Consider the following 24,648-nt stretch of genomic DNA (forward strand, 5'->3'; position numbering starts at 1 on the left):
TGTGTGTATCTTTCTTGCAGTCTTGGTTGTACAGAAGTCTTTCTGTCATTCTCCAGTTACTTTTCAGTTAGAATTTTTCTACAAGTAGATGTGTTTTTGAGGTGTTCGTGGGGGGAGGTGAGCTCCACATCCTCTTTCTCCACCATCTTGATCCAAACCTCTGCCATTTTCTGCTTTCTCACCCTCCTTCTCCTGAAAGTCTTCCCTCAAAGTGTCATATACACCTGGCTCTGATCTCAGGCTCTGCTTCTAGGGGCCCAAGTTAAGATGGTATCTGCACAGAATGTGTAGTGTTGTTTTGTGAGTGTGTGTGTGTGTGTGTGTGTGTGTGTGTAGCTGACTTGAAGAGTGTTCCCCTATGAACTCACACCCTTTCCCTCTGTCCCCATGCAGCACTGTCCACATGGGATCTGTCCCTGCTGCTGTCCATTCATGTAGTCTGCTGCCTATTCCTCCAGTGTACATATTCTGCAATGTGTGCCACCACGTTTTACCTGGTCACTTCCTAGTTGAGAATGCTTTGATTGCCTCTTCCTCCACATGGCCACAGGCGAGACCTCAATGGACATCCTTGTACATGGTGCCTGGGATTGGTGTGGCCATTTCTCTGGATGGACAGATGGGAACGAATTCTGAGCCCCTGGGCACATGCAGACTTAACTTCACAGAGTCCTACACACGGCTGCCCTGAGGTCTCTCTAGTTCCCCAGGAGCTGAGTGTGCCTGACAGCAGCACACAAGAGTTCCCATCTCCTCATATCTCCAACATAGGGGAGCATCTTCCCTTACATTTTTGCCATTCTGATGTTGGTTTTCCATCACTGTTTTGTTTTCCTCTCCATTGTCAGCAGCTTTCAGTACCTCTGCTTGTGCCAGCCCCCCTCCCCAGCAGCCTTTTGCAAAACACCTACTTTTTTTTTTTTATTTTAACGAACTTTGTTGTTGTATACAGTTAAACTACCTTCTCTGAGTGGGCCATCTGTCTCTTTTCCTTGTTTATGACATCCTTCACTGAATGGAAATCCTTAAGTGCTACCATCTTATGCTCTCGTTGTCACATGGAGATTTCGATGAAATAGCTCATTTATATTTCACTTGCCCTTTACTGCAGTCCCCCGACCAGGATGCAAGCATGAGTCCACAGGGAGCTGGGTTAAGGGATACAGAATTACAGAGACCATTTTCACACAAAATCACACTCACTTCTCATTCTGACCCATAAATCCAGCCTTTGCACCTTGGTCCTCTCTTCCATAAGCCTGAGTTCTTTTTCTGAAGCTTTTCAGTCCCTCATGTACAATTACCCACTGTGGGCCACCCCCTGGACCATAGAGGTGCCTCAATGCCCTTGAGCTGCATAGAAAATGTGTTAGCATGCCAACCTGGTCCCCCAGACTACAATGTAAACAGTATGAGTTTGAGTCCTCCGCAGACCCTCCTGCGAGGAATTGTTCATATTTGTGCATCTGAGTAGGTCCCCAGTCATACACTGTTGTTCTTATAGTAAGCAAACAATATTATAGCAAATGCCCAGGTGGATGCAAAATGCTGAAAGTCATGATCTCCATTCTGTGGGCTGAGAAGGAAGGTGTTTTATTTAGTGAGGTCCCTTGGGGGCTCCTGGTAGGCTCTCAGTAGACGATTGAGCACATTGGTAGATTGATGCTCTGAAGAAGGAGAATTGAAGGAATGCCCAGGGGTACGCAGAGCAGGTTCTCAAGGGAGTGGGCACGGATAATGGGGCCTCTTTTTTCTCTGAGAAAAAAGTAGTTCTTCTAAGTCCAAAATGTCTCTGAACTCTGTACTCCTGAGTTATACGTTGTAAGAAAAGTCTCTACAAGTAGGATATCTGAGGTCATGGAGAGGAGTCTCCTGCAGTCAGTCTTGACTGAAATGGCAGATGAAATGTGATGACTCCAAGCTAACGACAAGAAAATCAAGCTTTCTTCTCTTCCTTCAATAGCACTTCTCTGTCACTTACATTGGTGTCTCTGGTCCCACATTTTCGATACCCAACTAACTCTTATTCTCATACCCCCTCTTCCCAGTTTGCTGCCCCCATGCCTCAACATGTACTGATTATTATGGTGAGTCCAAGTAGATAGTTCTTATCCTCTTTATATATTCAAGGTGTGTTTGTTAGAATGAAGGTAAGAGCTTGATTACGCATGTTAGAATAAGATTCGTGTGACACTCAATAAGGAAAGTCCACAGATTCTGGGATGCCCCTTTGCTGCTCAGATTCATTGGAATGTTCATTCTCCTCACTGAAAAGAGGTAATTTTGTACCAGCATGATGCTCCAAATAGTTGGGTACCGACCTATTTGTTGTGTGGGCATGTTTCATGGGTTTCTTAGTAAGAATGTGAATTTTTACCCCACTAAGCCACACTTTGCTAATCTCAGAAATTTTTAATCTACCTTTACTTTAAATACAGTAAGATTAGTAAGGGATGATACCCTGGCAGAACTCTTTTGTTTTCCAAAGCCACATTGTTTTTTCCTTCTACTTTTTTAGCTTTTTGCAGACTGACTTGAAATTGATTCTCCTCTCAGGGTTATTCTTAACAAAGTAAGTATATTCACAGATACAGCAAGAACCCAGGGCTTCTTAAGGAAAGGGTCCTCTGCAAAACCCAGGACCTTGGCTAAAATGCAACTGCTGGGTCCTTGATCTCCTGAGGTGGGGATGATATGGAGATCTGTAAGTTTTTTTTATTTTTTAAAATTTTTTTATTTTTTTGTAAGCTTTTTTCAAATCTGTGTCTGTCCATCTACAAAGACTTCAGCCTTAAGAATAAAATCTATAGGAAAGTCGGGAAGGAGAGAAGAAGCAGTTGGCTGTTTGAAGGCAAGAAGGAGTTTCAGGTGGAAAACTGGATGTTAAGGACAGTTTTGTTTCTTTCACCTGAAAAAAGTGTGGATTCCCGTAGTGAGAGCCTGGCTGATAATCTTTGTCTGTCAGGAGAGGCTTGGTTAGCTGCTGTGACAAACATCCCCCAGAATACTGAAATCACAAAAGTTTAGTCCTCTCTCGTGCTACATGTCTGTTGTGGGTTTGGAGGGAAGTTCTACTCAACGTAGTCATTCAGGGACCTGGCAACACAGCATTGCTACTATGGAAAAGTCCCATTAGCTGTGAGGGAGAGAAAAAAGCACCCAGGAAGGTCTTGAGGTGACACTTGCCACTTCTGTTCAGAACTTTTTATCAGAGCCAGTCACCCTGCCCACCCACATCCACGTGGGAGCCAGGAAGCACATCTTACTATGTTCCCAGAAGCACTACTGACCTATTTGGGTCGGGACTAGGATGAGGCAATGGGGCTAAGTTGTTAAAATTTTAATATTTTATTCATCCCGAGTTCTTTTCTTCCAGTTCCATTTTTATTTTTAAAAGATTGCATTGACATTATTTATCTTGATGACTGAGTTTTTTGTACCCCTTTACATTTTATAGACGATGCCATCCTCGATGCAAATAGAGGATACAGAATATCAGAATTCTGACTGAAATTTTGTTCCTGTGTTAGAATCCTAGGGAAAAGCAGTATTTATCACTAAATTAAAAATTTAGCAGTATTTGTAGTTAAGAATATAGCTGACATCTACATAAATATTGACAGAAAAAGAAAATAGTGAGAAACACACTCTTAGAAACAAAGCACGGAGGTCAGTTGGAGATCAAGGTTCCTGAGGTCCAGGCTGCTCAGATTCCCTATTTTGTCCCCATCATGTGGAAAATTTTTGTGTTCAATTTCCCCAGTGACCTTCCATGTACTTTATGAAGACAATTAAAACCCATATCCCAGAACCACAAAGTTTTCAGTGACTGGACCAAGGTTAATCAGTGTGAATTGAATGAAACAGCTTGTTCAAGTAAAATTGATTGATGGAAAATTTGGCCACCAGTCTTTATTTTCTTTCCTGAGGAATAGTGTTGTGTACGATTTTTTTAAAAAAAATACTACTAGAATCCCATGAAAGCTTCTGTAAGGCACCAAAGAAATTGATTTTGGTAAAGACCCAGGATATTTTCCATTTATGGAACTGTAAACATATAGCAATTTAACTTATTTTGTTACTTGGCGTGATTTTTCCTTTAACCAGTATCTTCCAGATTTTGTCCCTATGTGGATTTCATGCAGGTGTGAATCTATAAAATTGACCCAGATTCTCTCTCAGCAGTAGAATTGATCTCCTTTTCCCCTACGTGCCTTGTAAAACACATCTGTGAACTTTCTGAAGAAACTGAAAAGAGAACTTCTTCAAAGACCTGAGCTATTTGCTAAATGTGTTTCTACTTTGAACATCAGTAGAATGAGCACCTAAATGTGGGGTGAAAGTGGGAGAATCTTCTTGACCATGACATTGCTTTAATCTTCAGTATTTTATATGCTGCAGAAAACCCCTTCATCCCTAGAGTATCTCCACAATGGATACGATCACTCCATAATTACCTAGGAAAATAAGAAAAGCCCAGGTTTTTGAGAAATTCTATGAGATTCTTGATGAACAATGTGTTATTCTCTGAAGAAAGGTCTTTGTTATGTGAAATAAAGTTTTCTTAGGAAAAGAAAACTTAGGAAGGGAACTCCTATGTTCCCTTCTGTATCTTCAGAAGAATGACTTGGCAAACAAACTTTCCTATAGCTGGAAGCCATTTAGCGCTACATTAGTAACTCACAACCAGTGGGCTAGCTTTTCCCCATTTTCTCCCTGGGGATAATTAGGGTCATGGAGAGATTCATTAATATCTGTTCCCTAGGATCAAACTTACTAACAGGGAGTCCTGTTGGCTCATGGGAAAGAGTCACTAGAATTGTGATGAGGAGTGTTATTCTAGAAGGATACTCCTTCCAGGTGAAAGAAGAGCATAAAAGAAGAGGCTCTCCACTTGGTTAACCAGTAATCAGAGAATGTGCCACTAACCCCTGGACAGGGTTTTGAAGGATGAGCAGGAGTTCTTCAGGAGAGAGGACCCTTTTCCTGAGCTCTGTGAGCCCATCATCAGCAACCTGGCATTTCACAGCTAAGGCTTATCTGTGACCTTCAGATGACTGCCCCGGGCCCCTATCCTCTCTTGTCCTTAAACAGAGACTGAAATGCCTGGATGTTTAAGTCACCCCCACCTCCCACAAGGATGGGTCCTAGTACAAAAGCCAGCCTCCTTTGCTGATCGGTGGGACAAACCCCAAGGTACAACGTGCACTTCAGAGCCCCCCTTGGAATTAGGTGGAGTCTGGGACTCCACCTGAAATTGCACCTTTGCTTGGCTTCTGAGGCTCCCTGATTGGCTCCGCCCACCCCATGATGGGCATCTCGCCTCAGTGAACCACCTGTGCCTGAATCCTTGGTCAGTGTGTCCTAGGAGGACCATGCCTTAGTTGGTGTGTATCAGAACAGGGCCTTAGCAGCTGAATGTTTCAGAAATCGTAAATATTAGATCAACTGAATTTGTACTGCACGTGAAGATAACTCATGAACCGTAAAGTGCTTTACTATGTTAGTGATTATATCATGTTCTCAATTTACAATTGTTTTCCAAAGCTGGCCTTGAGAAAACGTCGTCAACGTTGCTTTATCCTCCTACTGCTGGCTCACCAGTGCCCTTAATAATCTTCTATGTGGCCTGATTGAGGGGGCACATGTGGATAGATTGCTTAAATCTACATGACAAACTATCCCTCTGCTCTCTTTGAGTCACAGCTTTCACTTGGCCCATTGGAGCTTCTCTAGGGCTTGTATCTTAGTATTTTGCTTATGATTGCTGCGTTATTTATTTCATAAACCCACCTCCTAAACCCAATAAAACACAATTTCTTCAAAGCAGGTTTTTTCATTCTGTGACTATGAAAAAAAAGGTGATAGATCATGAACTTCGCATATCAGAGAGTTATTTTATCTTTTCGGCACTGGCCGTTAGAGGTCGGGGCCAGAATCGGATAGAGCCTCTTTGCTCTTTCTGGAGTCTTCCACCACTCCCATTAACATCCTGGCTGTTATCGAATGTAGTTGGAGGCTGGCCATGGCTGGATTTACTGCTACCCTTTGCGGGAGTCCATTTGCCCCACGCTCAATGAGCCATAAAAAATAGATCCTCTGCCAGTTTGACAGCCTCTGCTCCAGAGATGCAAAGTCAAGGGGAAAACCTACAACAGGATGATTCTCCTTTTATTCAGTTCGTTTGGAGGAATAATCATCAGAATTAGCGATCCGTTTTAGAGGAAGGTGGGTAGAAACTCAGGGCATTTATAGGATTTCCCTAGGTTTAAAATAACAATTACCCTACACTTTCCTCCCCCTCCCCTCCCCTTCCTTTCCTATCTTGAATTTGACTATAGCTTCGTAATTTGTAGGAAGTTTAGTGTGAATTCAAGAGTCAACTTACAAGCAGTTAAAAAATCAATGGGCCTCACAACTCTGTAAACTTTTTCATCAAAGCTGTTCTGTGCTGCTGTTCATCTCCTGGGGTGCAGGAGCACCAAGGGCTCTTGTTTTCAGGAGAGGACAAGTGCTGGCCTTTTGATTGCAAACACTCTGACCTTGGGCAAATGGAACCCTATGAATCTCAGTTTTCTCAGATGCAAAAATGAGCCTAGTTTGTCTCCCATGCTGCAGGGTGGAAAGAGACTGCATTCTAGTGTGGATACTAGTATATAACAGGAGCTTAATAAATGATAGGCATGATTACCATCATCATTAGAAAAACTTGCATAAACAAAGAAGCCAGCAGTGGGAAAAGGAAAGAAAAAGAAAATCTTTGGGGGAAAATAGGATTTAAAAAAGACTGATCTTGGAAGAGGCACTGAAATGGTTTCTTTGAGTCTATAGTAGGGGAGAACTGTCTGTGTGGATGTGAGTGAGTGGGAGAGGTGGGGTGACCAGCAAGAGCGAGATCAGAGGGTCGTGATTATTCTGAAAGCCTCTCCCGGGAAGGTGTCTTGGGTCAACAGCTTTCTCCCCAGCTCAGTTCCTCCTCTTCTTCCTTCTCCCCCTCTTTCTTTGTATAACCCTCTAGTTCAGGGAACTACTGTCCCTGTAAAAAATAGAGTCAACAAATACTCCTTAGACCATGTTAAGCAGACAGTCTTCTGGGGGCCAAGGATACAAGTTTGTTGTTGTTTTGTTTCTTTTTTTAATGATCCAGTTCCATCCTGTCTGCAGTCAGAGACTGGTACCTGAAAATGCAGGTGATATTATGTGACCATGTCTGGGGATTAGGGTGAGTTTTGATGTCTTGAGCTGGAGGCAAGAATAAAGACCTGGGAAGATGAAAGGATACAGGAGAAGGAGCATTGTTCTGTGTACGGAAGCCACATTGAAAATAAAACTCGAGCACAAACATCGTCGACATACACGTGTTCTGATTCTCATGGTGGTTGTCAGAAGTGAGTTATTGGTGGAGTGAATTTCTTGGCAAATTTCTCTCTTTAATCCTGCCTAACACATACCTCCATGCTTCCCTTTTATAAAAATCAGAGCTTTTCCAGAAGGGGATGTGCTGGAAACGCATATGTCCTCATTCCTTAGGGAGAAATTTTCAAATACTAAAATACCTGGTGGTGGGGAGAGAGAGAGAGAGATTTGACTTGAAAATTTGTCACCAAGAAAACGGCGACAATTCACCACTGGAGGTGAGACTTTTTAAGCTTCTCCTCTTCCTAGATTCAACCTTTAAAACAGAGAGGTTAACATGTGGTTCTCTGAATCTATGAACGAAATTTAGAGGGAAGTCCTAGAACGTTTATACGCCCCCCTCTTTGCACCTGAGAAAATGTTTTGAATAAATGCGGGCACTGCGTCTCTGGATACCTGTATGTTAGGGTAAAAGATCAATGAGGGTTACTCTCACCACTGGACAATTATTAGCACTCCTGAAACGGATCTATTCTATGAAATGAAGAGTCATTTCAGGAAGGTACAACTGCTTAATTCACACAGATTTGAAAATTTTGCCACTTATTTCTCATTAACTTATAGTGAAAGGTAATAAACTGAGGAGGTCTCAGTCTGAACCCACGGGTGATTTTAGTTGATATGAAAAAATAGCCTCATTTAGACCCACACTTGTTAATGATCTACTCCGTCACAGGCGTTGGCAGAAGTTTGATCTGGAGTTGTAGCGTGTGTATATCGATGTACTGGATTGTTTTCTGAGCAGAGAATTTGTATGCAGCTGAGGAATTCAATCTTTGAATTCTGAAACTTTCTACCCAGAGTCCAGTAAATGTCAGCGGTGCAGGTAATAGGCCATACAAATAAAATCCTCGTCGTGGAAACACAGGCAAACCTGGCCTCATGAGTTTAGTTTACATGAGATGCTCGGATTCTCTACGTGGCAAGGCTCTGCTAACTAGTCCTGTCTACCAAGAGTGGACTTTTTCTTTCCAGCATTTGAAAATCTTATGTGTTAATTTCCTACAAGTGTTGTTTATACCACAGACTTGGTGGCTTAAAATGATGTAAATTTATTCTCTGACAGGTCTAGAGGCCAGAAGTCTGAAATGGGCTTCAGGGGGCTGAAATTAGGTGCTGGCAGGACCACACTCCCTCTGGGGCTCTGGGGGAGGATCTGCTTCTTTGCCTCTTTCAGCTTCTAATGGCCAATTAGAGTCCCTCTGCTTGTGGCCTTGTGGCTCCTTTATCTTCACAGTGTATCACTCTAATCCCTGCTTCTGTCAAATCTCCCTCTGCCTTTCTCTTATAAGGAGCACACTCAGTTAATCCAGGTAACACCCCCATCTCAAGATCCTTAACTATCACTTTTGCCATAGAAGGTAACATTCACAGGCTCCAGGCTTAGAAGTTGTATACCTATGAGGGCCATTTTTCAGCCTCCCCATTTTAGGATGCAAATTATTAAATTTGACGAGGATCACCACTGTATCCTTTTCTTAGGTAATTACAGAGCATTTTACAATTCATTTAATTCAATCTTTTAAACTAAGAAAATAATATGATTGTGATAAAAAAAAAAAAAACTCAAGCAGTACAAAGTGTCTGCAATGAAATGTGAGTGGGCCTTTCACTCCAGGCTAGGTTGGTTTTGGTGGCCCAGTGGCCACTTTACTTTAGCCCCAGACCCTTCCCCAGAGCTAACCATAGTTACCTATTTCTTGGGTGTCCATCCAGAAAATGTCCACACATGTATTATATATTTTTAACACACAAATGGGAAATGCCATACATGTTGCTCTGAACCTGAACTTTCCAGCTCCTTTATCTTGGCACTCTTTCTTTATCAACACATCAAATTTTATTTTATTTCTTTTAACTGTTACACAACACTCTCTTGAGTGGAGGTATCATACTTCATTTAAACGTCTATTTTAAAAAACATAAACATTTAGATTATTTCCAGGATTCTCTTTGCCATTACAGGGTCATCTACACCATTGTATGTGTATTTCTTTCCCTCTCTATATATCAGTAGTTTCTTTATTACTGAGTAGCATTCCATTGTATAAACAGATCACAGTTAGCTTATTTTTTTCTTGTGGATAGACATTTGATTGTTTCCAGTTTTTGGTTATTATGAATAAAACTGTGATAAAAATTTGAATGTAAATCTTTGTGTGAACATATTTGCATTTCTCTTTGGTAAATACCAGGAGTATTGGAATGGTTGGGTCATGGGGTTTGTGTACGGTCAGCTTTAGTAAATCGTGCTAACGGAAAATTTTCACATATTAAGGTATGGGGAAGACATTCAGGCTTATACATGATTTAACTTGAATTTTAGGCTAACCAAAGCAGCCTGTTTGTGGCCTATTAAACATGCATTGTATATATGCTTTAACCATTAAAGAGAAGAATGCAGTTATAAATCAAAATGGAGTAACTATGGTTCAGGCATTCCAAATGGAGCTGGGTGGTCTTTGTAGACATTCCTGTATCACTGAGAACCTGAGTTTTCTGAACTGTATCAGACTCAAGGACACCACCAGCCATTCTCAAAACAGTATTTGCTAGCAGCTGCCAGTGGCAACCATATGGCCTCAAGGTCTTCCCTTGTAATTGCAACCATTTTGGACCCTAAGTAATCCTTGCTTAACAAGCACCCTTACTTCCTGCCAGCTCCAATCCTAACTCTTGACAAACAACTTCAGTAACTTTGTGTTTTTTTGCCTATATAAGCCTCCCCCATTCTTTAGTCTGGTGGAACACAATTCAAGTACTTCACTGAATCTGTGTCTCCCGGGCTATAGTCCTCAGTTTGGCTCAGATAAAATTCTTTTCTAACCCTATTATAGATTGTTTATTGACTATTCCTGTCAACACTGTCAAATAGTTTTCAAAGGTGGTCGTAATGTTTGCTCACCTTCCAGCACTGTGTGAGTCCCAGTTGTTCTACATTCTTGCCCACATGTGGCATGGCCTCTTTTCCATATTAGCCTTTCTGGTGGATGTATTTCATCACACTTTCAGTTAGCATTTCCCTAATCAATAGCAGGTTTTGCATGACTTTTCTATATTCCTTGGCCATTTGGTTACCCTCTTAATGAATGAATTGCCTGTTCAGAACTTTTTCTTGTTGTTCTTTGCTTTGTTTGTCTGGTCCTTACTGATTTGAAGGTGTTCTTCACATATCCTGGATACAACTTCCTAATCAGATATATGCATTGAAAATATTACCTCCCTCTCTGTGAGTTCTTATTCAGTCTCTTAAGGCTGACATTTCATGAACAAAAATTCTTAATTCTAATCTATTCCACTTTCTCAAATTTTTCCTTGATGGTCAGTGTACTTTGGTGTTATCTTATGAAATCTTTGCTATTCCAAGCGCAGATGGATATTCTCTTATGTGATTTTCCAGGCATATAACCACCTGAAATTGCTTTTTTTTATATTGTGTGAGGGCCTAAGATTCATTTTTTAAAAATATGACTGTTCAACTGACCGAGCACCAATTATGGAAAGGATCATCTTTTCCTTATGGCTCTGTAGTTCACCTCGGTCATAAATCGAATGTACATCTGTGGGTCTGTTTCTGTCCCCTCTATTCTATTTCACTGTATGAATTTGATTTAGGAAAAGTGAAGGATTGTGACCTTTTTTTGCATCTGAGTGCCTTGGAGCAAGTTTGTACCATTAGGCTAATTCTGTTTTGGTCAGAATATACATAAAGAGTATTTTGTGTGCTTTAACTTGGTCCCTTCAGTAAGATAAAGTGCTTAAGTTCATCTTAATTAGATCAGCTATCCTTTTCCTAGGTTTTAGGAGGCAATAAGCCAGTAACAGCTTGTGGATATAATGTTCCATGATCCTGGGCAGAGAGTCTGCTGGAGAGAAATGGCGGGGGACTGCTTCAGGAAGTGCTTTCTCCAGTGAGGGATGGCTTGTTTCCACAGCATTCCTCTTCCGACTGGGTCTCATCCTCTCTCTCTCCCTGGCCCAAGATAACCTTGATGTTTCTCCAAGCCATCAAACCCCATCTGCTCATTTCCACCTTGGCTCATTCTGGGTGTCTCTCCTGGGATGGCCTCTCCCCTGCTTTTGGTCTCTACAAAGTTTACCGCCAGTCAGATGTCTTCTAGAAAACCTCTCTTAATCCTGTCAACCCTTATGGATCTTCCTCTCCACCGAATCCTACAGCTGCTATTATTTCTGAATCACTTGTTTTGGCCTTTGTATCATTACTAAGTATTTCAAAGATGCTTGTCTTGTCTCTCAAGCTAGAAGCCCAGTTCTGCAGGAGGTCAAAGCATCTCTCCTAGTCAAAGCAGTTTCTCAATAAATATTGTATCTTGTATGGAAGGAAGAGGGGGCCTGGAGGCAGCCTAGTGGAGGGCCAAGGATGCCAAGAAACAGAGGGCCTACTGCTTGTAGGGGATTCAGAATCCCCTGCCCCCTGTTGGATTCCTGGTGGCCCTATGCCCCTGACATTGGTGTCAGCTTGCTGAGAACTGTCCTAAACCCACCCTTCATACTTCCAAATTTTGAATCAGAAAAGATGCCAGCTCTCACACAGGGCAGAGCAGGGCATGATCAAGGTGAGGAGAGGACACTCCGTTCATTCTGAGTCAGAACTTTCTGTTTTTTAGCTGAAAATGGAAGCATTGCTGAGATTCTCCTTGCAGCTGAGAGCAAGCAAGCCTGCGACCAAGGAAGCTGTCAGAACACGGGGGACGGGCCGACGCCACCATCTCCAGGTGGCTCACAGCCCTGTCATCTGCATAGACAAACCTGCACACCTGCTGGTTGGGACGTCCTTTAAATAAATGTGAAACAGCATGGCTGGGACATGCCTTCAGTGTACTGTCATAATGAACTGCATGCGCTGGCTGATGCACTAGAAAGAGCTGTTGAATTGCAGGTAAAATGAGACAAATATGGAAAGACATTATAGTTGTTCGGGGATTTTTGTCACTTGCGCGTGACAGATGTTTTTGGAATTTTGTCCCTGGATCTTGACAGATGTTCTCCACTTAACTTCCCTGGGGTTTCTGGCAGAATGGGAGGAGCGATCTGTAGTCTGTTTTCCCTTTTAAAAAACATCTTCCGAGACTTGAAAAGTGGAGAAAATAAATATTGCCACCCCAGTCTCCTCTTATTTGGTGATTTCTGACAAGTGTGCACTGTAACCATAAAATCCCTGCTCTGGTTCTTGGGAGCCATTGGGGTCATCTGTAGTCATCCGTCTGCTAATGATGGGTTTGCTGTTTGCTGTAGGACCGTTCCAAGAAACCCATCCATCATTCCCTCCTGCATGTCCCTTAGGTCCCAAACAGAAACACAGCAGTAAAGTTATGTGGCATCATGCATTTCTGACAACATAAACCTCAGGACTCAGTGGTGTGAGCCTTAAATTCTCCCCAGTGTTCTCGGTGTGGAGAGGTATTTCACCCCACGGGGATCCCAGGCTATGCATGACTTCTTTTTTTTTGTTTTTTGTTTTGTTTTTTTTGCGGTACGTGGGCCTCTCACTGCTGCGGCCTCTCCCGTTGCAGAGCACAGGCTACGGACGTGCAGGCTCAGCGGCCATGGCTCACGGGCCCAGCCGCTCTGTGGCACGTGGGATCTTCCTGGACAGGGGCACGAACCAGTGTCCCCTGCATTGGCAGGCGGACTCTCAACCACTGCGCCACCAGGGAAGCCCCTATGCATGGCTTCTTGACCTGTCCAGACAGAGTGCTTTGCTCAGGGGGACTGATGAGGACAGGTGTGCCAAGAAGTGGTATGAATATGTGAATAGGAAAAGTGGGCTCTCAGAGGATGCTGCGTGGCCTTAAAAGCCGAAAAAGGTCTTTCTGGGAAGGGAAAGGCTGATTGGGATGGGTAAAATTCGTGGTATCGGGCTTCCCTGGTGGCGCAGTGGTTGAGATTCCGTCTGCCGATGCAGGGGATACGGGTTCGTGCCCCGGTCCGGGAAGATCTCATGTGCTGCAGAGCGGCTGTGCCCATGAGCCATGGCTGCTGAGCCTGCACGTCCGGAGCCTGTGCTCTGCAATCGGAGAGGCCACAACAGTGAGAGGCCCACGTACCAAAAAAAAAAAAAAAAAAAAAAAAAAATTCGTGGTATCACAGTTCAGGCCCGGTGGATACAGCAAGGCAAGAGTTGTGAAGCCAGCTGGGAGAGTAAACAGACATTCTGTAAGCCCAACAGATGATCTGTTTCTCTGAGAAAAGGGTTCCTACCTTGGTGACAGCTAGCTGAGTCGTCCACTGTTAGAATTTATGGGTTTTCAGGAAGTTCCCGAAACAACAATAAAGTAACTTCACAAACTGGTCTTTCTGGGCAAGAATTCCCTGGAAAAGTAAAGTCCTGTTGATGCAGAGTGTCGAATAGTAAAATTGTGTCAAATCAGTGGGATGCTTTGGGCTAAAAATGGTTCCATTTCTCATGCTCTTTTCTTACAATTCTAGGATCTACAGGGAGGGAGGGGACATTTATCTGGTTCTTAGTTACTTAAGAAATATGGAGGAAGGGAGGAAGGGCATTTCTCAGATGGGATATGCCAAGATAGATAGTGGCCCAGTGCTGATGAAAACAGATCCCCCATGGAGGGATACGGGAAAGTAGAGCAGGAAAAGAATCTCTCCTGGATATCTACCACCGACAGGACTCTGCCCAGTGCCTTACAATCATTTTCTCATTTTAATATTCACAGTAATCTCCTAAAATAGTTGTTATTCCCATTAATTGGCTGGGAAGACTGAGGCTTGGAGACTTGCAGAGCTAGGAAGTGATGGGGCCGGGACAGGAACCCAAGTCTGTAGGTGTAAAACCCTGTGCTGGGCGCCGTGCTGCCCTGAGGGAGACATAACAGCAGCCACCCCGTGGGGCCACACTCCTGCCCTGCGTCCCCAGAACCATCCTCTGTGCTACCTGCCTTTGGCCATTCCTGGGAGGTGTTGAGTGTCAGGCCTGGAATGCCTTGCTCTCTGGAACACTGGTCTTCCCTGAGGCTGGAGTTCTCTCAAAAATTCAGATTTCAACAAGTTACGCTGCTTTAAAAGTTTTCAGAGATCCCCTCACCACTGGACAAAGTCCCAAGTGCTTAGAAGGGTTTTGGAATGGGGGGCAAGCTGGATGAAGGACATGGAAGCGAAGAGACCAGCAGAGTGGCATTAAGTTACTTGACACTTGAAAAGTTTGGGTTATAGCCAATGCGGAAAGACATCTTATCTGAACTTCGCTTATTTGATTAAATCATAGCCTCCTGAGAATTCAGCGGCTATAAACCCTCTTCTGATGGAGTCTTCAGTTAGGTAGGCAACTGACCCTTAACGCCGTGGTATTCCAAGAAAATTGTGTGAATGAGCCTGGTCAGGACCTTCCATACTCTCCCACTGAAGCTGTCCCCTCCTGTCCCCTCCTGCACCCCCATGAAGCTGGCGTATAAACCCTTACTCCTGGCTGTTCAGGGAACCACTCTTTTTTTTTTTTTTTTGCGATACCCGGGCCTCTTACTGTTGTGGCCTCTCCCGTTGCAGAGCACAGGCTCCGGACGCACAGGTTCAGCGGCCATGGCTCACGGGCCCAGCCGCTCCGCGGCATGTGGGATCTTCCCGGACCGGGGCACGAACCCGCGTCCCCTGCATCGGCAGGCGGACTCTCAACCACTGCACCACCAGGGAAGCCCAGGGAACCACTCTTTACAGCGTGCTCCTGCATGCAAGCGAAGTAAACTTTTCTCCTATTAATCTGTCTGGTGGCATTTAATTCGCAGACCCCAGGTCACTTGAACATCAGTTGATACAGGAAAAGATTACCTCCCCACAGAAGGAAATGCAAAATCCAGTTGGATACTATAACAACGACAATATGGTTGTGCTGAGGGGTTAAAAAAACCCCACAAGCTTCATTCAAGGAGTCACTTGTAGATCATCCTTTCTTATATTAAGCCTCATCTGCTGTTACCCTTTTTCTTTGCCACCGTGGACCACTCATCACTCCTTGACTCTACCTTAAACGCTGCTCTTCCTCACACTGGTCCCTCTTCTTCAAAAGCTCCCAACCTTTCTCTCTGCTAAGAGATCTCCTTCCAATAACATTTAAAGGCTTTTTTTCTTGAATTCTTCTGCATTGTACTGCCTTCTGCCAGCCAGAATTAAGCACTCTGGACTGTGTGCCCTTAACAATATAACTGTATACTTACTTGCCTCATCGTTGTAAACGGTTACCCAACGACATCCATCCATTTAGCCATCTCTCCATTTTTTTCATGGATCCGTTGGCCCATCCATTCACTTACTTTTCCGTTCGCCCAGGCTTCTGTTCATCCAACATTCCTTCCATTATCCATGGAAGAAATATTTATTTAAAGCCCTGGACTTCCCTGGTGGCGCAGTGGTTAGGAATCCGCCTGCCAATGCAGGGGACACAGGTTCAAGCCCTGGTCCGGGAGGATCCCATGTGCCGCGGAGCAGCTAAGCCCGTGCGCCACAACTACTGAGCCTGTGCTCTAGAGCCTGTGAGTCACAACTACTGAACCCACGTGCCACAGCTACTGAAGCCCGCACACCTAGAGCCCACGCTCCACAACAAGAGAAGCCACCGCGATGAAAATCCTGCACACCGCAATGAAGAGTAGCCCCCGCTCGCCGCAACTAGAGAAAGCCCATGCGCAGCAACAAAGACCCAACACAGCCAAAAATAAAAATTAGTTGGTTAATTAATTTAAAAAACAATGAATAAAATTAAAACTAAACCCCTATACATGCCTAACCCTGGTTTAATCCTTGTATGGAGCACATGGATTTCATTCTGTTCCAAGGCCACAGCATAGAGAGCCAACTCCAAAAAACACCTTGAGGTACGCTTCCTACTCCCATGTTGGGTTTTCCATTGGATCGATGTAAGCTCGTCTCATTACCACCTCTTGCCTTCTTGACCAAGGGGGAGCTGAGAGAGAAATGTTCAGTTTGAATTTTGGGTTAAGAATCTAGGAAATCTGGGTCCTGCTTTCTCTGACCTAGAGGACACCCAGAATAAGTGCAGTGGAACCAGAGACAGAAGGTTGTAAGTGTGGCAAGTCATGTACAGTATATTTCAATGCCAAGCTAATATTCAATTACCCTTTTTTGTAGTCTCTAGAACAAATGGACTCTGGTAAGATGGAATGAGAACCAAAAAAACTTTAGAAGTGACACCAAGCAATCAGACACAGAAAAACACCAACCCGACCTTTGGATATTTCTAACTTGTAGTCCTTCCTTAGATGTGTTCCATCGTGGAGATAAAAAGCACATAGCACAGGGAGATCAGCTCGGTGCTTTGTGACCACCTGGAGGGGTGGGATAGGGAGGGTGGGAGGGAGGGAGATGCAAGAGGGAAGAGATATGGGAACATACGTATATGTATAACTGATTCACTTTGTTATAAAGCAGAAACTAACACACCATAGTAAAGCAAGTATACTCCAATAAAGATGCAAAAAAAAAAAAAGCGCATGACATGGTTTTCGCCTCTGCTTTAAATTGTTCTTTCTAGGAAGGAGCTCCCACTCTAACTCAAAAAGTGACACCTTGATGACTGTGCTCCTCATAAAACACTCGCCGCTCCTGTTAGCACTGGTCAAACCAGGAAGGTCCCGCCTCACAAGAGAACCTGTTTCTTTTCCACTCATTTTCAGGCTCCCGGTGGGAATTAGATGTCTGTGGTTATTGCGAATTAAAGGCCTCATCTTCACAGCAACAAGTTCAGCTTGTATTAACAGACATCAACATTTCTCTAAAAGGCAGGCCTTTTTATTTGTTGAGGAATCAGGATCCTCTCCCCTGGTCTGGCACCCGTTACTGACCGCCTGCAGATGCAGTGATAGCTCATTTTCCCCTCCTCAATGGAGGCTGACTGGTCTGACGCTTCCATTCATTACATGTGGAGTGAGAGAAATGCGCACTTCATTTTCTTTGTGTCCACTACCTTATTTTCCCTCTTTTGGTTTGAAGAGAACCAATAAACCTTCTATCTTCAGATTTTCAGAGGACCGCTTTCCATCTAGCTGCTGCTCGAATGCTTTTAAATGGAAAGAAGAATTGAGAACAGGCTGCTGCTTGGGTGATTTGCAAGCTCTCTGAAATGACTGTTTTTTTTCCTGCTTCGCAGGCTCAGTGATTGACAGTACCTTCCCCCGATAGTCAACCGGTTGGCATTGGCCAGGATAGCGCCGTTCAAAATTACTTGAGTCATTTTTTTTTTCCGGTCAGTTACTATGGAATGAAAACTATAATTAATTTTTCATGGGCTAATGGTCTTGCACAGTGATGGTGTACCTGCAGCATTTATGGACTTTGCAAATAGCATTTACTCTCTCTCTCTCTTCTTTTTTTTTTTTTGGCCTTCCCTGGTCTCTCTGGAATTTTAGGTTTTCATGCTTTTAGCCCTTTCTCATATCTGGTTTATTTTGATAAGAGCAGATTGACTATAGCCAACCTGGAATTTGAGAAAACTCTTTGCAGATGAGGTCCAGGGGCCGTAGTAAGTGACTGGTGTATTGGACTGGAGCCCAAGGTTGGAGAACAATTCCTGCTGCCCCTGCACTGTGTTCACAGTAGGAAGCCACTGGCCTAAGGCCACTTCAGCCCACTGTCCCTTCCTGTAGATCAAGGGTTCTCGACCTCGGCACTACTGACACTTTGGCCTGAATATTTGTTGTGTGTGTGTTGGGGGGCGGTGAGGGGTGTGCGGTCCTCTTCATTGAAGATGTTTAGCAGCATCCCTGGATTTCTTCTGTTGCTTCCCCAGGGGTGACAACTAAAAATACCTTCAGACATTGCCAGATGTCCCCTGTAGGGGAGGGGATTGTCCCCAGCTGAGAGCCATGACTGTAGGTACTCTACCTTGTGCTCTTGAAGTGGAAGTTCCCAGAGAGAGTTGGGATGAATGGGGCAGGGAGGGGAGAAGGAGAGGGGGAAGGAAATCTGGAAGAAGATGGACTCCAGGGCACTGCAGCCTCAGCTGAGAACCAGACTAATGACTTCACAGGTTGCCAACCTTGGCTGCATGTTGGTTGGGTAAAAAATACCCACTGTCTGAGCCCAGCCCCATAATCCTGAATGAGTTGGTTTGAGGATATGCCCGGGCATCAGTATTTTCTTCTTCTTCTTCAGTTCCTTAGGTGACTAGCATGAAGCCAGGGTTGGGGACCACAGGTGACGAGCACAGACTTGCCCACTGCGAGGTGGGTTCAGTCCTGCACAGCTGTCTTGGCTTTACAGTTTTCAGCCCCCAGAGCGTGGCAGCTCTGTAAGCTGTCTGTTGAGACGTCCACTTTGCTTTCCCTGATACACGTGCCACCACCAGGGGGAGAGACTGAGCACCACGAACAGCTCACATGCCTTCGCACAATCATAAATGTACATGCCCACATCACAGATCTTCAGAATAAAAATACACACGACTAATTAAAAGCAAAGCTTATACCATGGTATTGTGAGGCTCACAACGTATGTAAATGTTATATGTATGATGGCTACAGCATATAGGATGGGGAGATGGGGGCAGGGGTCAATCAACCTCTAAGTTTGCAAGATTCTTTATATTTTATGCGAAGTGCTACCACACTGACAATAAGTAGGCTGTGAAAAGATAAAAATGCTCAATCTAAGCCCTATAACATCCACTTAAAAATGCAAAGTGAAATAGTTTTTAAAAACCCCAATAGCTATATTAAAATGGATTTCTAGGGCTTCCCTGGTGGCGCAGTGGTTGAGAGTCCACCTGCCGTTGCAGGGGACACGGGTTCATGCCCCGGTCCGGGAAGATCCCACATGCCGCGGAGCAGCTGGGCCCGTGAGCCATGGCCGCTGAGCCTGCGTGCCCGGGGACTGTGCTCCGCAACGAGAGAGGCCACAGCAGTGAGAGGCCCACATACCGCAAAAAAAACCAAAACCAAAACCAAACCAAACCAAAACAAAAATATTCATTTAACACAGAAATACACACTCCCATTCCTCACATGATTTTACTTTTGGAGGATGGAATCTACCAACCTATGTGAAAGGCCCTCTTTCATGAAGGTAAGTCCTTCCTTAGTTTTCCTAGTATACAGTGTTTTCAAAATTCATTGTAATTTTGGCAAATCTACCCATTATACATTGTTCTTCTACAAGTATACTCCTTTCTCTAGCTAAGTCAGGAAGTCTTCACAGTATGGTTTGCTCTGGTTTGTGGATTTCGTGGATCTGGTTTTAGCAAGAAGGATTCAGCTTTCAGATCCAGGACTTAATAGAAAGTAACCCAGGTATATTCTCATTTTTCTGAAGATCCCCTTAAAAGTTCGAGAATTCTGAGATTTCCTGGATGAATATGAGTCCTGCCAGAGAGAAATCTAGTCACTCTCAATATTCCTAATATAGTAAAAGAAAAAGGAGTCAGGTCCATTGGGGAACAAATTCTGTCTCTCACACACACAACGATTTGATGCTATTACATGATCATGTCTTTGGAGCTGGTCACCATGTCTGTGAGCATCACCCCAGGTGGTGTGAGCTCTCTCGGCCTCTGCAACAAGGTGGAAACCATGTTCCACTAGCTCCACTTCCTTCTGTGCACTCCTAGAGACTGTGGCCTCCCCACATCCTGAATTTGTGCAATTGACTTCTTTAGACTTAGTCAAGTCTCTACATTTGTCTTATTAATGCCATCCTGAAATCTTGCCAAGAGCAGTAAAAAAAAAAAAAAAAAAAAGCTCTTGTCATCTAATAAGTGTGCAGGAAATGACTGCTGAATGAATATTTGAATTGGATTAAAAAAATCCAAACCACTTAAAAAATCCTTTAGAATGGCTTCGGATCCAGACAAGCATAACTGATTTCAATAAATGTTTGAATGTTACACTGCCAAGTACAGTTGGCTCTCCGTACCCGTGGGTTCTGCATCCTCAGATTCAACCAACTTTGGAGTGAAAATACTCAGGGGGAAAAATTCCAGAAAGGTCCAAACAGCAAAACTTGAATTTGCCACACACCAGCAACAATTGACATAGCATTTACGTTGTATTAGGTACTGTAAGTAATCTAGAGATGATTTAAATTATATGAGAGGATGTGCACTGGTTCCCTGCAAATACCACACTCTTTTATATAAGGAACTGGAGCATTTTCATCTCTTGCTATCTGAGTTGGGGGGTAGGGGGTGGTGAGGTGTCCTGTAACCAATATCCCCACAGATACCCAGGAATGACTGTATCAGAACAGGCAGAGTCTTCATGGCCCTGAAGGATATTATAATCCAACAGGGCTGTGGACATGTGGGAAAAGATTAACACAAAAATAACCCTTATAGTTAAGTATCAAATGAAAGGAACCATTAAGAGTGAGAAATCACAGCAGTGGTAGGTGAAGTCACCTGAGAGTAGATAGCTCTTGAAGAACAGGTAGAATTTTCTTTTTAATACATCTTAATTGGAGTATAATTGCTTCACAATACTGTGTTAGTTTCTGTTGTACAATAAAGTGAATATATATATATCCCCATATCCCCTCCCTCTTGAGCCTCCCTCCCACCCTCCCTATCCCACCCCTCTAGGTGGACACAAAGCACCGAGCTGATCTCCCTGTGCTATGCGTTTGCTTCCCACTAGCTATCTATTTTTACATGTGGTAGTGTATATATGTCCATGCCTCTTTCTCCCTTCATCCCGGCTTACCCTTCCCCCTCCCTTTGTCCTCAAGTCCATTCTTTACGTCTACGTCTTTATTCCTGCCCTGCCACCAGGTCCATCAGTACCTTTTTTTTTTTTTTTAGATTCCATATATATGTGTTAGCATACAGTATTTGTTTTTCTCTTTCTGACTTATTTCACTCTGTATGACAGACTCTAGGTCTATCTGCCTCACTACAAATAACTCAATTTCGTTTCTTTTTATGGCTGAATAATATACCATTGTATATATGTGCCCCATCACTAATTATTAGAGAAATGCAAATCAAAACTATGAGGAGGTATATCCCCTCACACCGGTCAGAATGGCCATTATCAAAAAATCAAGAACGGTTAGAATTTTAACAGAAGGAATTGAATGAAGTGGATAAAACAGTGTAATCAAAGACATAGAGATGAGAACTCATGGGCGAGTGATCCAGGCTCGGTAATCAATGGAACTGGGTGAGCACATGAAAGTAACTTTGGAGATTCATAGGAGGTAAGACCAGAGAAGTGGATGGAGGCCAGGTTGTGGAAGATTCTGAATACTGAGTTTGACCTATTTTTATGCACTTTGCTCCACAATAAGAAGGTACTGACCGTTTTTAAGCTGGAAGATGCCTTGTTTGGGGCTGGGCCTTAGAAAGACGAATCTGGCACCAGCTTGTGTTGGAGGGGATAGTTTGAGTTCAGAGGGGCTGAAAACGGAACTGAGGTTGTTATATCTGAGCTGGCTCCTCTTTGATCTCCATGAAAGGGTTTCTGGCTGGAGTGGGGCAATCACTTTACTTCCTCACCTGTTTTCTCTAGGAGAGGACTTCCAGCTTGAATGATGAAAAACAACTTGAAAAGTCAACATGTCAGATGCAAAAAGCCCTTCCTACATTGAGAGCTTTTGAGAGCAGGTGATAAACACTCAGAAAAGAGAGCCAAATGGTCTGGTTCAGTGAAGGGATCCTTGAATTGTTAACTCCTAAAGGAACACAGTGCCTGTATATACAGTTACTTCCTTGCTGTTCACCAGGAGGATGGGATGCCAGTTATTTTCTCAAGTCTCCTTTCTTTCCTTTTTTACTCACAAAGATGTATTGGAACTTACCATATGCCAAGCACTGTAACAGGATTTGGAATATTCTATTTAGTTAGTTTTTTTTAAACATCCATTACCTAAGATTATTATTATTATATACCCTATAATACATCTGATCATTATTATTATTATCACTTCACTTGTGAGAAAACTAAGTAATTTTCTCAATGTCACACTGTCAGAACAAAGCTGAGATCTGGTTTCCAATAACCTGCCTGAGCATATTAAATATACAAAATACCATTTAATATCTTCCAATTATCAAGAGGTACTATGTCCTAGCACTTCAGATAAATTACATTAATTCCCACAACATCCTTGTTATTAGGTATTATGCCAAACTGAGGTGCCAAGAGGTGAAATGACTTGCCTAAGTTCTCTTAACTAGTAATTGAGAGAGCTGAGCTGAACAGTCAGTAAGTTGGGGGGAGTAGACACCAGAATCTGGGTCTATCTGATCCAGAGCTCATGTGTTAAGTGTGTTTGAAGGGAATTCTGATTATCCACACCTCCGCAACGCTTCCTCTGAGGGCATTTGAGCACCTACTAATGCGCTAGACACTTTACACTCTACCACGTTTAATCCTGAACCCTGTGAGGCAGGGGCTCTCCTTTAACAGAGTGGGAATGCAAGTCTCAGAGTGGAGAAGTTATTCACCAGGATAGTTTGCTAGTGAGTGACTGATGAGAAAATTAAGATCCAAGTGCATCGGATGCTAAATACTGCTTTGTACGAAAATCGTTTTTTCGTGGGAAGACCTGTGTTTCCCCAGAATTACCCTCAGATTTTCATTCCGTTCCCATGGGCTGGAATAAGGGAGGGGGCTGCCCAGATGCCTTTCTCCTCAGACGCCCTCAGGCAGCCTACAGAATAGCCTCCTTCTAGAACTGTGTCATGGATTTCCCATGTTTAATGTACCAAACACTGTGGGTAAATATGAAACCAATGAAATGATAGCAGCTAAGTTGTGGAAGTTGTTTATTCCATAATGTTAAGTGAGAAAAGCAGGATTCAAAAAGGTCTGCATAAAAATAGAAAAGCACATGCACAGAATCCGGAGGAAATACACAAAAATGGAGAGAGTGTAGGGATGGTGGCATTGTGGGTGATTTTTTTTTTTTTTTTTGCCATTTTCAAAATCGTCATCAGTGTCATGTTTTTTGGGGAAGGAGGGAATTTGTTATTGAAGTGTCACATGCTAAAACTGTATAAACCATAAGTGTACAGTGAATTTTCACAAACCAAGCACGCTTGTGCAACGAACAGCAAAATGGAGAAATGGATCAGTGTCAGGTCCCCAGAAGTCCCACTCATGCTGCGTTTCTCTTCCTATCTCACTCTGAGTTTTAATGTAAAATTAGGAACACCCATTCTCTGAGCAAATAATGGGCTGTGCATAAGATTGCACCAAGGAGACCTTGGAAACCACAGAAACCCGAGGAAGAGGTGGGTTGGTCACCTGAGCCAGTAAGTGATGAGCATCCTTGAGGCTCCCCATTCATCCTCATCTTTACTCCAGAAATAGCTGTGGTAAGGATGGGTCATTCAGTTCAGGAATAGGAACTTAGTTACCCACCTAACCAGAAACAGGAAGAGATGGGTTGGCACCCGCCGGGAGATGCTAAGGGATGTTGAAGAACATCTAGAAATACTGTACCCACTGAAGACCTAAGGACCCCTGGAGTCTGAACCCCACAGCTGGCAGAGAACAAACTCTGATGAACCTTCAACACAGAGAGAAAAGGCTTAAGAACATGGTTCAGAGGAGTTGAATCGACCAGAGAGAAACAGTTAAGGACAAGGGCAGAGCTATCAATGGCCTGGAGCCCAGGGCGGTTAGATGCCTCCAGCTGGGGTGATTGAGCAATACCCAAAAGATTAAGGAAGAAGGGCTTGACATCCAGATGAGTTCTTGGATTAAATAGGAAAGTGCCATGAGAGATATATTGGAACTTTTTTCCTTCCATGAGCTGCACCCTAATCAATAAAGAGCTATTATGGACTGAATTGTGTCCCCCTTAACATTCATATGCTGAAACCCTTACCCCCCAATGTGACTGAATTTGGAATAAGGTCTTTAAAGAGGTAATTAAGGTTAAATGAGGTCATATGGGTGGGACCCTAATCCAGTAGGACTGGTGTCCTTATTAGAAGAGGAAGAGACACCAGAGATGTACAGGCACAGGAGAAAGGCCACGTGAAGATGCAGTGAGAAGGCGGCTATCAACGAGCCAAGAAGTGAGGCCTCAGGAGAAACCAACCCTGCCGACACTTTGATGGTGGACTTCCAGCCTCCAGAATTCTGAGAAATAAATTTCTGTTGTTTAAGCCACCAGTCTGTGGATTTTGTCATAGTGGTCCGAGCACACTAATACAGGAGCCCTATATAGTTTTGCTGATGTTTCTAAGAGAGTATGTTATTTGATATTTGTTCCCTTTGCTTTCATCGGGTATAGATGATGAAT

General features: G+C 43.5%; 1 long non-coding RNA gene across 1 annotated transcript; it reads left to right on the forward strand.

The window, feature by feature from the left end:
* The first annotated feature begins 6,216 nt into the window (after positions 1-6,216).
* On the forward strand, positions 6,217-24,398 carry LOC113630209 (uncharacterized). Its single transcript, XR_003436856.1, has 3 exons — positions 6,217-6,228; positions 9,298-9,302; positions 24,278-24,398. It is a non-coding gene; the product is annotated as an uncharacterized LOC113630209 (long non-coding RNA).
* The last annotated feature ends 250 nt before the right edge of the window (positions 24,399-24,648 follow it).

This window comes from Aethalodelphis obliquidens, unplaced genomic scaffold (genome assembly GCF_003676395.1).
Source record: "Aethalodelphis obliquidens isolate GAN/ISIS:26980383/991018 unplaced genomic scaffold, ASM367639v1 scaffold29, whole genome shotgun sequence".
Lineage (NCBI taxonomy): Eukaryota > Metazoa > Chordata > Mammalia > Artiodactyla > Delphinidae > Aethalodelphis > Aethalodelphis obliquidens.